Here is a 17,060-nt window from a genome sequence, read left to right as displayed (position 1 = left end):
TATATATATAAATAAAAGCTTTTCCAAGGTTCTTTTGACAAAATAGAAATGCAATTAAGTGAATTTGTGACAGTCATGGTATTGTTACCCGCACGTGTACTCTTTTCACACGCACTCTCTTGCTGCCTAGTAATATATTATGGAGGCCTACGTCCTCCAACCAAATTACCATTCTGCAAACTCAGTCATGCTCAGACAGCAAGTGGCCACATAGCTTTATGAGCATGCCATCTGGTCCGAGGTTGAGACAGCCCCAAACTCCATCCATTCACCAATCATGAACCCCCTAGAGAAAACCTAGAGAGACAAAAGATCACGTCATGTTTAATAAAATCTCCTATAATCCGGAATTGTGATGGAATTTTTTAAACATTTTATCCTTCTGTCAAATGTTATGTACCGTACCACTGGGCCGTGAGCCACTGTGGACGGGCCCTGGCGGGCTGCACAGTTGAAAGAATAATAAACTTACTGTACTTCTGGTTAATTGATTAGCCGAGGCTTGAAAATATTTTATTTTGAAAAGTGACCGGATTCTCTCTGTTTACAATGGACTCTTGACGCAAGTTGCGAATTATCTCATTCGCTGATGTTAACTCTTTGACTGCCAAAAACGTTTAATGACGATGAGTAAAATCACGATGTATGCCGCCATAAACGTTAAATGACGTCAACTACATTTTTATCATCTTTTTAAAAAAAATAAAAAAAATTTTAATCAATGGGCTGTGCAACATCTAAATGCAGCGTTGCCTGGTCAATAGGTTGTGAAATCCAAAACATCCACTAACTATGGCCAGCAGATGGCAGGATAATATCTTCTTTCAATGGGCTGCCGGTGTATGGAATTCCAATGAAACATGACGGAATCGGGTGAAATCTGATGAAATGGAACGTTTTCAAGGATGACGTGAATGATCAAAGCCTTTGTCACATGAAAACTAGTTCACAGAGCGTCACTAAACAAAAAATATTCATATCAAAGTCACTGTTGTGGAGAAGATGTATCTTTTCATAAAAAACTTGTTTTTTTTCTCCTTGTTTCAAATGACCTATTTTCAAATGGTGATTACTAAAGAACGGAATAAGGTAGAAAAATACTTTCTTTTTTTTTCAAATAGAAGACTTGAATGTGATCTTTCATTTGGTACCCACATTGTATATGTAGTAAAAGCACACAATATACTGAAAGATGAGTTAAAATGCTTGAAATCGGCTGGCACTGTACAATACCATCTGGCATTATGGGAAGGTATGCTAATTTTGTAGTATGTAGCCTACAAGTACGTTCGAACATATTTGCAAATATGTTTGAACATATTTGCGAGTAAGTTCGAACATATTTGGAAATATGTTTGAACATATTTGCGAGTAAGTTCGAACATATTTGCGAATATGTTCAAACGTATTTGTGAGTATGTTCGAACGTATTTGCGAGTATGTTCAAACATTTGCGCGTTTGAACGTATTTGCGAGTATGTTCAAACTTATTTGCGAGTATGTTCGAACGTATTTGCGAGTATGTTCGAACATATTTGCGAATATGTTCAAACGTATTTGTGAGTATGTTCGAACGTATTTGCGAGTATGTTCAAACATTTGCGCGTTTGAACGTATTTGCGAGTATGTTCAAACTTATTTGCGAGTATGTTCGAACGTATTTGCGAGTATGTTCGAACATATTTGAGAGTATGTTTGAGCATATTTGCGAGTATGTTCAAACAAATTTGCAAGTATGTACGAACATATTCGCAAGTAAGTATGTTCGAACGTATTTGCGAGTATGTTCGAACATATTTGCAAGTATGTTCGAACATACTCGCCAGCCAAAAATGTTTTCTCCACATTGGCAGCTCTACGCTTCCCTAGTTTAGGACTTAAGTATTTTAAAACAAATATAATATTACACTTAAAAGACACACTACACATTCATGCATACAAGTAAAAATGCTTGTATGTAATAATGAAAATGTCACGTTAACGTGTGTTGAGTAGACTTGCTTTCTGGAGCTGGCAAATTGTGCCGACAACAAGGTGGGTGATGGGGATGTGACGCCCTTAGGGACCATGAAATGACAAAGAGGAGCTCCGAGGGAGAGTGGGGTGCTGCATGAAGGGATCAGCAACTTTGTCATTGAAATGAAGCAGGAGATCCTGATGACAAAGGAAGCATAGCAGGTGGAGAGGCGGCGCAGAGACCCCACAAATACCCACCCACCCCCCTTGGAGAATCTGTGCAGACTAGGTTTACAAGAATGGAGTCTGGAATTGATACCGGAATTTGTCAGCAGTGTTGGATAAGTAATAAAGAGGAAAAAATATACAAGGTGTAAGATATGTGTTTATTTGACTGATCGATATTTTAAAATCCTCAGATTTTAGCACGTTTCTTGCTTCAGTAGTCCCCGTGCACGCTCACACTGCAACTGGCTGGTGTGGATTGTAAAGGCACGTGAGTGTCTGCCACAGTCTAATTACAATTCTGTTATCTCGTGTGAGATGGGAGGGAACGTAAGCTGCTCAGTGAGATACGTCCCGAATGCAGCTTATATTTAAACAGGGTTTGTTAAAAACACAATTTCAGAACTTATGAATCATAGTTGAGGAATTCAAACTGCTCATTAAAGACCACTTGTGTATTCCTACATTTTATATTTCTCACGTTACGTTTTGCATGCATAAAAACTAAATTGATTGAAACCACATTGTAAAAATGCCACATTTAAAAACAATGTGGATTAACATCCCGAGTTTATTCTATTGAAATACAGATTCTGAGCAGCTGCCAGGTGGGGTGCCTGTTTGGACAGACTGGGAAATAAATTAATGCTATATCAACTAGCACCCAATATTTTTAAACTATATAGATTTTGAATGTGTTAAAAAAAAATGTAGTGCAACATATGAATCTTCAATTTTAAATTGCAACCTGATGATAAAGCTAATCTGAATTTTAAAAGTATCAAACAGTCTAACAAATACTAAACACCAAAATGTGATTCCACTCATCACTGTTAAGTTATTTTAAACTCTAAAAAACAAGTCTGTATTTTATTATAGCACTGATAATCAAAAATATCTCAGTAAAAAAAAAAAACATATATATATATATGAGCGTGAACTTCAGATTCCATAACATGATGTACAATAGTGTATACTAGATTTAATGAAAGTGTACGTAAATATTTTATATGATGTCATGTTTCGGTTCTGTGGAGTTGGCTTTTGTTTGGTTTTGGGTGTTCTTGTTTTTTGTCTGGGTGATCTGTGTTTTGTTATGTTGTCCCTGTGTCCTTCCCTTGTCTCGTGAAGCTTTATGTAGTCCACCTGCGTTTGCCTGCCCTTCCTCGTGTGTTAACCAATCAGCTCCCTCAGCCACTTGTGTCTTGCCCAGATGTGTCTTGTCATGTCAATTAGTGTTGGTGTATTTATTCATACGAAAGCCCGTTTAAATGTATCCGCACAAGTTTCTTACCATTTGGGCAGTTCGTCCACACAGTGGCTCGGTCTCGCAGCTTGAAACCGATCACTTTTGAAACCGGGCTCCAAAGTGGAAAGATTTCCAAACACGCCCCGTACGTCCCAATGTGGCCACCAGATGCAGGATAGCTGATGATGTATTCTCTCGTGACTGCGCACGATCCGCCACTCTGTCAACTCAACAACAATGGCAGATCGGCGTGCCGTCGCCGTTTTGAGCAACCTCCTTACCTTGTTTATGCTTTTACAGCAAAATGTTTTGCGTGATGAGGTACTTGAATCACCCGGCATTGTCACTTCTCCTGTGTTGTGTTCGTCTTTCACTGATCTGTATATACTACGGGATAACCAACACACGCCCGTGCACCGTTGAAGCCACAGGACGGCCATCTTACGCTTCCCAACTTGCGAGCAGATTACTGTTTAAACTACTTTGAAGACCTCCTTTTCCTTTAACGCGCCGTTCCTAGACCCCAATATTAGATTTGGCAGAGGCATCTTTTGTTGGATTACAGTTAAAATTCTTTAATAAACAATATACAAGTTTCCTCCTGTAAACATCATTAAGCTTATAATTCATACATGTATTGAAGGCAAGTTTTAAAATGTCTGAAGTCCTCTTGTTTATGTTAAACAAATGTAAAACATCATAAATCAGGCTGCCTCTACGGTCTCAAATGTTATCTAATTAACGATACTGTAATGTATAGGATCGTATACCGAGAAACGAGTCTTGGCCTATCAACTATTCATATTAGTGGACGTCTTCGCTGATTCTTCTTCTACGCTTTCCGTTAACTCCCTGTGGCAGCTCTACAGCGCCACTCCAGACTTGGCACACATATTACAGTCGTTAAACGTCCTTGGCATCTTCTTTTGGACACTCGCATATCTTGAGACGGTTCTTTCTGTACAAGATTTGTTTGAGGAACAAAGTGTTTGCTTCCGTGTAAACAGGGCCTTAGTCTCCTGTCTTTTGTTCAGTCCTCATCGGTCCATTGTTGCTGTCAGTCTTGCTGCGGGTGGATGGTCATGCGCTGTTGTTTCCCCACGTCTTGCGGCGCTTAGATTTGGGACTTTGTTGGGGTGGGGGTTGTGGCCAATGCCTTGTTTGCATCCTCTTTTTTGTTTTGTTTAATTAACATCTTGTTTTGGACTTCACCTCTACCTCCTCGCTCTGCTTCCCTGCATTTGGGTCCACAACCACGCCACAAACGTGTCATGTGTCATGTTTCAGTTTTGTTTTTTTAAGTTGGGTTTTGTTTTATTCTGGTGAGAGTGTTTGTTGTTTGGTGTGCTTGTGTGTTTCCTCTGTCTCGTTTATGTCTGAGTAGGTCCACCTGTGTGTGTTGCCAATTGGTTCCCCCTGCCTGCTGTGTTTCCCAGCTGTGTATTTTTAGTGGCTCGTTAGTGTTGGTATTTCGGGAGTGGTGTTTGTTTCACGCGGTGGGGAAGCATTATACCTTACTTTCTCTTTGCCTGGTGCGGTACTTTGTTACTGTTAGTCAGGTTAATCTATGTCTAGTTCAGTTTAATTAAGTCTGGTTAAGTTTTCTCTACGTCTGGTCAAGTTCTCTACGTCTGGTTAAGTTTTCTCTACGTCTGGTTAAGTCACCATGTCACCTCAGGTCTCCACGTCTCCTCATTTCTCTACATCTACTCAAGTCTCCATATCTACTCCAGTCACCTCGTATTCTCCAGTCCCCTTGTCTAGTCATCTCCACATCATGCCAAGTCATCTTCACGTCATTCCTCGTCAAGTTTTGGTCCCCAGTCTGCTCATGTTCCATCCCGTCCAGTCCATCACCCTCTTTAGGGCTGGGAATCTTTGACAGTCTCACGATTCGATTTGATTACGATTTTTGGGTCTACGATTCGATTCAGAATCGATTTTCGATTCAAAATCATTTGATTGACAAATGATTTCTGCTTCAATTTACAGATATGCACAACATTGTCATGATCTACTCCTGTCTGCTTTGCAAGACAAAATGACAAATAGAGACATTAAAGTGTCTTTTTTTTTTTTTTTTTTAAACATTTAATAATTTTATATTCTAAGTGCCTTTTTCCACAAAAACAGCATGTGGGCTACAACTGCCTTTCCCCCTTCTTCTTCATTCCTAATTTAAATAAAATCGGTTTTTGGATATTAATATCGATTCGATTCGATTAATAAATGAGAATCTCGATTCTTTTATGAATTGATTTTTTGGCACACCCCTACCCCTTTTAGTCAATAAAGTTCCTTATATTGTCCTGTTTGTCTCCCTGCCGTGTTTCTCCGCTTTTGGGTCCACCCACCACATAACGTGATGTCAATTATTACATGGGGAAATGTAAAAGTGGGCAAATGTATTGTGTTGAAACACTCCAGGAGTATTCAACAGTGCGTGCATTACTATGAATGCACCTTCTGATTTTAGATTTCCTAGCGTTTTAAATTCAATGCTTCACTGACTGGCCGTTATATTAATTCATTTTTTCCCATATAGTCACTGAATTATCACCCAAAAACAATCTTTCAGTACACTATGATAACCGACAATCATCACTAGAATTAAGTTATGATAATTGAATGCATTTCCAGTACCACAAACGGCAGCATTCTGTAGTACCTTTATTGAGCCTAAAAAAGAATTCATAATAAAACCTTCCATGCACCTGTACAGAGAACCCTTTTAAGGCAGACTGCAATCTTCAGTGTTTGGGGAGTAATTTTGTGATGACATCTTTGAGAGGTGAGTGGTGGTGCATAGCTGAAAAGAAAAGACAACAACAACGTAACAGCTTTGCTGCTACACAAACCACAAACTGGAATCTCCATAGGTAATTGTTTAAAGTAGGGCAATGTGTTTTTTCTCCCCCCGGACTCATTTTGAGGTTTGTAACGACACTAGATTAGCACGTTTTCCTGGGCAAAGAAAGCCAAAGTCATGAACATAGAGAGAAAACAACCACTCAGCATCAGAAGGTTTTTAAATGTTCGTGTACACTACTTAGACATAACGATAAGGAAATCAAGATATTAAAGCTTGGGAAAGTGAAAAGGGAAGAAAATGTGGTGTTCGTGGCCCCTTTGCAGTCATAACAGCATTCAGTTTTCTGGGAAGGTGTTCAACAAATTTGCAACACTGTTTGGAATGTGTGTGTGTCTTTTTATGCTCCTTCACTCAGAACATTTGTGAACTCAAGCAGTACTGAAATATTTTAATAATTGAGCCAAAAGTGTCACCCACAAAGTCAAAGCCCGTGTAGGCTTGCTCATGCTTGATCTCATGTATATGCCCGACATAGTTGTGCCATATAACTTAACGTGATCATTCCATCTGTCGGTTTTGTTATATTTGTGACAACTGCCACTTGTAATTAGAAATAAAGACAATGAAAATAATCCCTGTCAGGTAAATTGTAGTAATTGTGGTGTTATATTATGAGATGGTGATGGCACACGCACGTGCTGGAGTCGGACACGTTTAAATTCGGGCCAGCGGGATACAGTGGAAGGAAGGGTAATTGGGCTCAAGCTTAACTACTTTCATGCCTCCATTCACATTTAAAGCCATTAATTAAGAGCTCCTTCACTGGGTAATGAGGCCTCTGAGGTATAAACACGGCCCTTGTCTTATGTACTGTTTTCTTCCATCATTTAACTTGTTGAATTTCTATGAGCTTTAAAAGGGAGCTCCCAGATGCACTATTTCACCTTGAACAGCAGCTCTCACAAAGCACAGTTAATATGCAGGAATTTTCCCAGTAATCACAATTCAATTCACTTCCATATATTTAAACGGGCTCTGGCATTACTGATGTTTAAACAAGATTCATAGTGAAAGTTGTTTTCACATGAAACCTGTCGAAAGATGTCGAATATGCACTTGTGCAACAAAATGAGCACCTTAAACCTAAAATGACAGATGTTTTCTCTAGCTTTCATCTAGACCAATCTTTGTCTGACATTCTGTTTATTGTAATAGAATGGATCTTTTGAGTACATTTAAGCTTTGGCAGTACCAACGCCCTCCCCACCGATGGAAGCACGTCTGGCATATGCTGCACTGATACGTGATCACTTGTTTTGAAGTTACACAGCAGCTGGCCCTACGCTACACTGTCTTTTCATATTGCAAGAAAGAAAGAAAGAAAGAAAGAAAGAAAGAAAGAAACCACCAATTGACCTTTCACAAAAGCCCCGCCCGCCTCAGCTGATGCTTCCGGTGTCCGACATCTTTCTGGACACTCATGATGTCAATGAACGTAGCAGAGCATGTCTGTGAGTTATTTTGGAGCAATACTAGCGTAATATCTTCCAGATTGAGGCAAAAGGGTCTACAATATGCACTAGAGGGATATATTCATAATATTACAAAATGCACAAAAGCAGATTTCACACCTATCCAAGCTAAAGCATACATGTCTCAAGCTAAGTCTGAGGTAAACAACCGCATCTCTCTCTCTCTCAGCATGGAAATTGTAATCCCACAAAATAACTCCAATTTTTAATAAATGTACCTGTAAACTAATCACGTTTTTTCCCCACCCTCTACTGAACTTTTGTTTACTGTGAGGTAATACAAAATGCAATGTGAAAGATGGGAAAAAAAAAAGATCAAAGTGCCTGTTACGATGCAATGCTCACTTTGTGTAAATCAATAATCACAGAGCTCCTAGTAAACTACCTACTAGGGCAGTGGTGTCCAAACTACGGCACGGGGGCCATTTGCGGCCCGCCGTCCATTTTTCAGTGGCCCGTCGCCATATGCTAAAAATGGCGTTTGACTCAGTTCAAATAAAATAAACAAAAACAAAAATGTTTGGAGATGGTCAAAGTAAAAAGGGAGGGTGTCAACAAACAGGTGCCATTAAAGGTTATTTTAGTTAACTAAAACTAATGAAAATACTAAAACTAAAATTCAAAAAACAATGTTAACGAAATAAAATAAAAACGAAAATGCTTTTTAAAACACGAAAACTAACTGAAACTGCATTTTATGTTTACAAAACAAACTAAAACTATAATTATAGCAAACATGTCCTTCGTTTTAGTCTTTGGTAATTAATTTAATGCATGAGACTTTGGGGATGATTTTAAATGTGATTTTTAGTAGATTTATTTTGATATAAACCGGAATAATGACGTTTGAAAGTATGTCACACAGAAGTGATGTCATCTAGCAGCAACCAATAGAAAAGCACCTTCAGATGATGTTGCGCTTATGGTGTTTTTTTAAATATTGCACACAGGTAATGCACATTATTTTTAAATTAATACTAATACTGAAACTAAAACTAAACATTTTTTAAAGAACTAAACTAATAAAAAATAACTAAAATGAAAAATTCCAAAATTATAATAACCCTACTGCCATATTACAAATAAATTGGTTTATATACTGTGGCATTTTTCTAAATATGCAAAAGCACAAATAAATTATTTGTACAATTTTTAGGACTAAACACAATTTTTCTTCATAACATTGTGTAGCCCTTGCGATCTGATTTTCTGTATGTGGCCCTCGAATGAAAAAGTTTGGACACACCTGTACTAGGGTGTCAAGTTACCTAGCTAACATTAATAACAATGATCAAGCTAAACGTAAAGCGTTCTATATGACTTCACTTTATTGAATTGTTCCTTGTAGGGAGATTTTGTTTTCAGCAGTTCACAAACACATAACAACAATACCAATACAATAAAACATGAGCAGCAAATTGCATCAAATTTGTCAAGTGCACAGACACAAACAAGGCAGCTTGTGAACAGTCACCAAAGTGCAGAGTGCAGTGCATAAATAAGAAAATGTAATAGACTACTTGTCAGCATATAAAAAAAAAATGGTCTCAGTGTGTATTTTTACGAGGCGTTGCCTCTTTAATGTCCAGTTTTGAGGATGATCTTGACTCTAGAGCTAAAGTTATTTTGACAAAGCTAGCTTTTAGCTCATTCGGTTGCTAGTCATGTGATATAGCCTTAGCCTAGCCCAGTGGTGTCAAAGTCCGGGCCTTAGGGCCTGAGTCCTGCACGTTTTAGAGGTTTCCCACATTCAACACAGCTGATTCATCAGCAAGCTTTTTTTTAAATTACTGACTTCTTTGTTTGCCTGATAATTATCCTGATCATTGAATCAGGTGCATTTGGCGTAGAGAAACCTCAAAAACATTCAGGATTCAGGCCTTCGAGGACCGGGTCTTAACACATGTGGCCTAGCCCATACTTTACCTTGGAGCAAACATAGGAATGCTTAGCTGCGTTTCCACCAATAAGCCCAGGATCTTTGAATTCTGCATGGTATCGATACATCCCTAATTCCCAGTCTAATATGATCTCATAATAACATAGAATTATAAAATGAATATGTACTTAGCTGAACGGAATACTGATACCAGTAGGTTCCTTGTTCACGTATGACAACGGCAAGATAATTATTTTGGCAATTATTTGGCTATATTATCAGATAATTACTGATTTCTTTGTTGAGTACCTTTTACAAAATGTGATTGTTGAACACTTCACAAAAGTAATTTCATGAAAGAGAAACTTTTAATTGATAAGGGGTAGAATTTTGACCAACTGAACCCATATTCCTTCATAATCTACCTGTCCGACTTCCGCCACATAATTATGTTTCCGGAAACATAATTGTAGGGAAGTGAAAGCAAACCCAGATGGCCCACCTGATCAATAAAACTGTAATTTACCAGTAACTCTTTTGGATAACAGCACATTTCTAAATTTGATACATTGTACTTTTAAGTGACTTGTAAGCAAGACAATAGAGGGACGGCAACAGCAGCCAAGTTTTTTTTTTTTTTTTTTAATGTGTTAGTTCAGTTGGTGAGGCAGCAAACAAAGACCTCCTATGTGGCACGAGTTCAATGTTCACCACGTGCAGGCCATTGGGTGACATATTTTCGGGGAGTGCACATTCATTAGACTCTACCCCCATCTCACCCAGTCGTCCACCATCCCCCACTGCTTTCTTTCTGTTTGTCTTGGCAGATGTGAGACAGGCGCTGGCCTTTCTCTCTTTTTATTTTCCTTTTTAGTGTGGGGGTAGTCTTGCTCAAGCACCACGTGTTTTAAATTTAGGGGGCATTTGTGTGGAAACGCTTATAGATTCCTCGCTTAGCATGTGCAGCAGGCTTGATGCACCCCTTCTAATCCAAACCCGCTTTAAATTTTCTCTTTCATATTTTATGTATCGGTTTTTCAATTGTTAACAAAAGACCAAACGTGTACATGATGTCGAGTAAGTAAAAAGTAAGCAAATAGTTACCACTGCAGGAATGTCTTTCATGACCCTCATTGTTAAAGGTATATACAGTGAAAACGCATGTGTTTCTCATGGTGGCCCCAAACAAGTAGTGGAAAAGCTGAGGAACTACTAGAAGGTTTGGGAAATATACAACGGATGAATAAACCCCATAGTGAGGCTGTGGTGTAAAGCTGAAAAAATAAATGTGATTTTCTGCCAGCTAAAGAGTCCCCTGGCATTTACTGAACTAACTCATGATCGCCAGACGGCCATTCACAGGCACTGAGGAGAGAGTCCAAGAGTTTTAATGTAGGAAGTGTGTGGGAAGGCAGCAATGAGGTGTGCAGAAGCCTGCAGCTCAGCTGTGTCAAGATTTTCTGTAAAAAAACAAACAAACAAAAAACGCATTACAGGTAGGTATACATTCAGAGCTTCCACCAAATTCATAAGTACAAAGAATGTCCCCTTATTAAATAATTTACAAAGTAACCCTGGAAAAAAAATAATAATAACAAAAACAAAACCGAGATGGAATGGAGATAAAGGAAATGTAGCTGTACCCTTACCCAAAAGAAGTATATTTAAGTATGCTTGAAGTAAATAGAGAGTATACTTCGTGTTTACTTTTCTTGTACTTATTGGAAGTATACTCCACCACGTAAATGTTAACTGTACTTGTAAGTACACTGAAACACATACTAAAAGTTGACATAATACTTCGAATGTACTCTATATTATCTACTTAAAGTATACTATTTTTTGGTAAGGGCAATCAAATTATATGTGCAGCACAAAACTCGGGCATGGATATTAAGAGTTAAGCCGCCTTGACACTTGCACGATTTTGTGGCACAAATTTGCACGGCTCGAGTCGTGCCAGTGCGTGAACTAGTCGTAAAGTGGCGTGAAGTGTGCGTAGACCCGTCGTAATTGAGTGCCATGTCGGAGCAAAAATTTTGAAATGTTCAAAATTTTTGTCACAACAAAATTTCGCGACCGGGTCGCGAACTATGCGCACACTGTTCGTAAACTCGTCGGGAAGATGTGGAAAGGATGCGTGCCAGTTCGTGGCAGCGCGCGCCTCGGATGGGCCCCCCGGCGCCGGCGGTGCGCCGAGAAGACAATCAAACTTGACTATACTAGAGGAAGTAAAAGTCGTAACAAGTTTTCCGTAGGTGAACCTGCGGAAGGATCATTACCGGAGAGAGAGGGCGAGCGAGCCCGCACGGGCGGAGGCGCCTTCGAACGAAAGGCCGAGGGCGCGCGGCCACGGATGAGTCGGACGGAATTTTCTAATGTTGGGAGGGGCTGGTGCTTGGAGAGCAGAATGACCTAGAATTTCTCGTAGAGGGGCGAATGGAGGAAAACACCTCTTCCGTCATGTTTTTGGTGAGATATTAGCATTTTAACACGGCTAAAAGCTCCGAAAAGTTGATTTTTCATGTTGCTGTCCCTTTAATATTGCAGTATTTGTCGTTCACAAATGGACTCAGTGAATGGATTTATCATCGGCAGATGGATAGCGGCCTCTAAGATTTGCTGATGGCTAACAACATGTGACATTAGGTGTCCCTGTGCTATTAGGTATCTACAGATGTCCAGCTCCCCCAACTCTTAGCCAGTGGGGTAGCCCGCCCACTGTGGGATAAGTGTCAGTATGTCAGGACATACAGATGCTGTTTAATCATTTTAAGAAGCCAGGCTCGAGCCTGTGTTAATCTGCCTTCTTCGTCCCAGCCCCCAATCCACAGCCAATTATTTTTTGGGGGGTGGTGCCCTTTCCAGGCCTCAAGTGACCCCTGACCTCTTCCTCCAAAGGAGACACAAAAAGCTAACCACTGAGTCACATTTTCTCACAGGTCATGCGTGGCGGCACTCATCATTTGACACACTTTTAGACACTTGTGTGTTGAGACAATTAAACAATCTCTCTCGCTCTTAGTTCTTGGTGGAAAGTGAAGCACTATTAACACATAACTTTTGTTGATATTTCAGTCAGGAACAGTTTGCTTATTATTACTTTTTTTTATTAAGACAAAAGTCTTGGGCACATTTTGACACTGAATATCTCGGAAACTATTAAGGATATAAAATCGCATCTGGTAAAATTTGCATAATTGGACGTTTGCATGGAATTAGGGTTGCCAACTTTCTCATCCCGAAATAAGGGACAGGTGCACGGCACGGTGTCATGGTGGTGTGAGCATGATGTGTGAAATCAGTGTATATTCTGATTAGATTCGAAATGCACAGTTTGTACATTCCCTTTAATCCTTACTGCAGGCCATCATTATGTAACCTCATACAAAACCTTAAAGAACCCACAATTTGTCTGTTTCCTTAAAAATAAATAAATAAATAAAAAACAGGTGCAAAAAAAAGTAAATTGCAAAAGAGGAGTGTGACTCACCAAATTAACATTTTCCATGAAGACTTTTTGCTGCTTCTGGCTGACTCGAGCTGTCATCTGTCCTTCTCACAGTGTAAGATCGGCGTTTAGAGTTTTTTTTTTTTTTAAGTTTTCTTTTATCACTCACACAAGCTTACATCTTGTAAGCCACACACATGGTCTCCCAGGCGAAGAAGTGAACCCACGGCAACCGGCACCGAGGGGAGATCGGCGTTTTAGAGTGAGTGTAGGCGACATGAAGCTGTGACGAAACCAGGAAGTGCCTCTCTTTTTTTTTTTTTTTTTTTTCCAATTACTTGCCTCTCTACCTTGCAAGATCTCCACATATAACGTCACACCCAGCGACTCATTTTAATGGCTCTGAGCAACTTCCTTGTCACTTGTCAACCTCCGGGAGCAGCCGTGGTCCAAAAATGGCAAAGATGCCGTTTGCTGCATTTCGTGTAAGAATTGAGAATTATTTTACGGGACTTTTGAGGTCCCACACGGGACATAACAATTTAGCCCAAATACAGGGCGTCCCGGCTAATACGCGACAGTTGGCAACGCTGCATGTAATTGTAATGGACACTCTAAGAGAGAGAAATTAACATTGTGGGAGGCAAAGAGTGTGTGAAAAAACAAAAACAAATTAACATTAACATAATCATTTTAATTTGAGCATGGAAAGCGACCTACTAAAGAGCTGAGTCCCCCGCAATGGCAGCATCGGTTGGAAATCCCCCTCGTCTTTTTATAATTATTATTGTCACCTCAGACAAAAATCTTCATTTCTTGGGGTTTTTGCAGCTTCCCCATGCCGTCTGGAATGACTGGGAAAAGGACGTACAGGTAGTCCTCGAGTTACATCGGAGCTCCGTTCCTACGCTTGCGATGTAACCCGAATTCCGACTTAAGTCGAATTTCCCCATTAAAGTCAATATTCACATCAATCGTCCTAAGGGTCAGTGATTGGCCCTAAAGCAGGGGTGTCCAAACCTTTTCATTTGAGGGCCACATACAGAAAATCAGAAGGACACAAGGGCCACATAATGTTATAAAGAGAAATTGTGTTTAGTGCTAAAAATTGTACAAATCATTTATTTGTGCTTTTGCATATTTAGAAAAATGCTACAGTATAAAAACCAATTTATTTGTAATATGGCAGTAGGGTTATTATAGTTTTGGAATTTTTCTTTTTAGTTAGTTTTTATTAGTTTTCAGGGTGGTTCTGTTAGTTTTTATTCGTTTAGTTCTTTAAAAACAAATGCTTAGTTTTAGTTTAGTTTGTTAGTTTCAGTATTAGTATTATTAGTATTATTTTTTTTAAATGTGTATTACTTGTGTGCAATATTTAAAAAACTTTTCTATTGGCAGCTGCTCGATGACGTCACTTCTGTGTGACACACTTTCAAAAGTCATTATTCCGGTTTATAGCAAAATAAATCTAATAAAAACTACATTTAAAATCATCTCCAAAGGCTCATGCATTAAATTAATTTCCAAAGACTAAAACAAAGGACATGTTTGCTATAATTATAGTTAGTTTTAGTTAGTTTTGTAAACATAAAATGTAGTTTCAGTTAGTTTTCATTTTTTAAAAAGCATCTTCGTTTTTATTTTATTTTGGTAACAATATTGTTTTTGGAATTTGAGTTTTAGTTTTTTCATTAGTTTTAGTTAACTGAAATAACCTTTAATAGCACCAATTTTTCAATACCCTCCCTTCTTACTTTGACCATCTCCAAACATTTTTGTTTTGTTTATTTTATTTGAATTGAGTCAAATGCCATTTTTAGCATATGTAGCGGGCCACTGAAAAATGGACGGCAGGCCACAAATGACCCCGTAGTTTGGACACCACTGCCCTAAACTAATCGTATTGTATACCAATGATATTTGCAGTGTCTCAAAAGTGTTGTATTTTGCTGATGTTACAACTCTCTACTGCTCTGGAAAAAAACAATTTCTGACTACAGCATTGGAAAATGAATTATTTAAGAAAAAAATTAATTAAATAATTTGCTCCCAAAAACGTGGAAAAACGTTCTATTTTAAATGTTTTAAGTGTCCCAAAGACATATTGTTGTTTTTGTTTTTTTGTTTTTTTTTTAAATGCTAGAGCATACTTTGATGCAGTTTCTCTACTGCAGAGAACGGTTAAAGCAATGGTAGTTATTAAAAAAACGGCCAGCAGGTGGCAGCAGAGTATAAGAGATCAATCAGGGCCATGTTAAAACAGGCTGATTTCCCCACAGTTCTAAGCAGATTTGTGAATAATGATGAAACTTAGCTATATTCCAATGCTAATTGCTGCAAATCAGAAACAGATAGAAATATACTTTTTTCTGTTCCTGATGAAGAGACTCTAATCTTTCTTTTAGTAGGTTCCATGTTTTTATAGCAGTAGAACACAATATTTTGTGGGCCTTGCAAAATCAGTCAAAATCCAGGAAAACCACCGGGAGTGACAGTGGTTGCTTCAGTGAAAATGGTTGGGAGGGAATTAGTTAAATGCATTAAAAAAAATGTTTGGCATTAACAAGTTATCACTCAATTTAAAACAAAACAAGATTCTAGGTTTTGGCCCCAGACAAATTAAATACCAAGTCAAAATCAAGCTAAATCCAATTGTAATAGAGTTTTGTATATTTTAGAATTTCAGAAAATTACTGAAATTTTGAAGTTTTCCACAATATCCTAAAATTTCTTGTGTGAAATCATGCACTGCGAGATATACCTACATGGATTTCTCCTTTAATTCCAAGTTATTGATAGTTTTTTCACACAAAAATATAATTACATATTTTTCCTTCTTCTCATTTTGCTTATTTTCATTCCTCTTGCTACTTCTAAATATCTGCCTCTGTTGCTTCAGTCTGGTTTCTTTGGTCTGCTTTAGAGATTTTTTTTAGTGTTCATGTTTGTTTCTCTCTCTCTCTCTCTCTCTCTCTCTCTCTCTCTCTCCCTCCCTCTCTCTCTCCCTCCCTCTCTCTCTCTCTCTCTCTCTCTCTCTCTCTCTCTCTCTCTCTCTCTCTCTCTCTCTCTCTCTCTCTCTCTCTCTCTCTCTCTCTCTCTCTCTCTCTCTCTCTCTCTCTCCACTAACTCCCTCGACTCCACCTTCCTGGTGTCTCATAACCAAAACGGACCCCTCCTAACAGCTTGAAATATAATACCTCCTACATCCAATCCCAACATTTTCCTACAAAACAAAGAGATCCTTTATATGCTCTGTGGGTGTCTCTACGGAGACCAGACGGCCCCATATCCCCTCCAGATCAAATGATCATACCGCAAAAAGAGAATATTGTCAAACAATGGATTTTTTTGTTTGTTTTATTTATCCGTGCACTGGACCAAAGACGGATGTACTTTGTTTTTGATATAGTTTGATACATGAACAATTCTTTGTTGAATTAGACTTTATGTCAAATTTTCAAAATGCTATTCTTTTTTTTTAAATATCTCTCTTACTACTATTTGTCAGTGGCTTCTATAAGAATAATTACTCTTTTTACCAATAAAGTATCATGTTAAAAGTGATCACTGCACTGAAGCATTTCTTTTATGTTATTCAAGTCCAGTACTTTAGCATGAAAATGAATAGTTTGGAGTGTTTGTGTGTGTATTTACTGTATCTTTCAGTAACACGTACTTGGGATATATGAGGAACACACACTATGCTTTAGGAATGTTTGCGAACTTCATAAAACGTGACCTCAGACTGGCCGTGTGTTTGGAATCATTCTGGGAAACCGGCCATGGTTTGATTAGTCTCAGATTTTTCTTGACTTGCTCTCTATTTCTGTCTCCCTCTTCAATCCCTCAATTTTCTCTGATCCATCATGTGCTCCACATCTGCCATCCAAACTTCCGCTCATGTTTTCACACTGGAGAGAACATTTAGAGCTCCAGACCTCACATTAGATACACAG

Source organism: Festucalex cinctus, chromosome 9, assembly GCF_051991245.1.
Source record: "Festucalex cinctus isolate MCC-2025b chromosome 9, RoL_Fcin_1.0, whole genome shotgun sequence".
Classification (NCBI taxonomy): domain Eukaryota; kingdom Metazoa; phylum Chordata; class Actinopteri; order Syngnathiformes; family Syngnathidae; genus Festucalex; species Festucalex cinctus.
Note: the sequence above shows the minus strand (reverse complement) of the source record.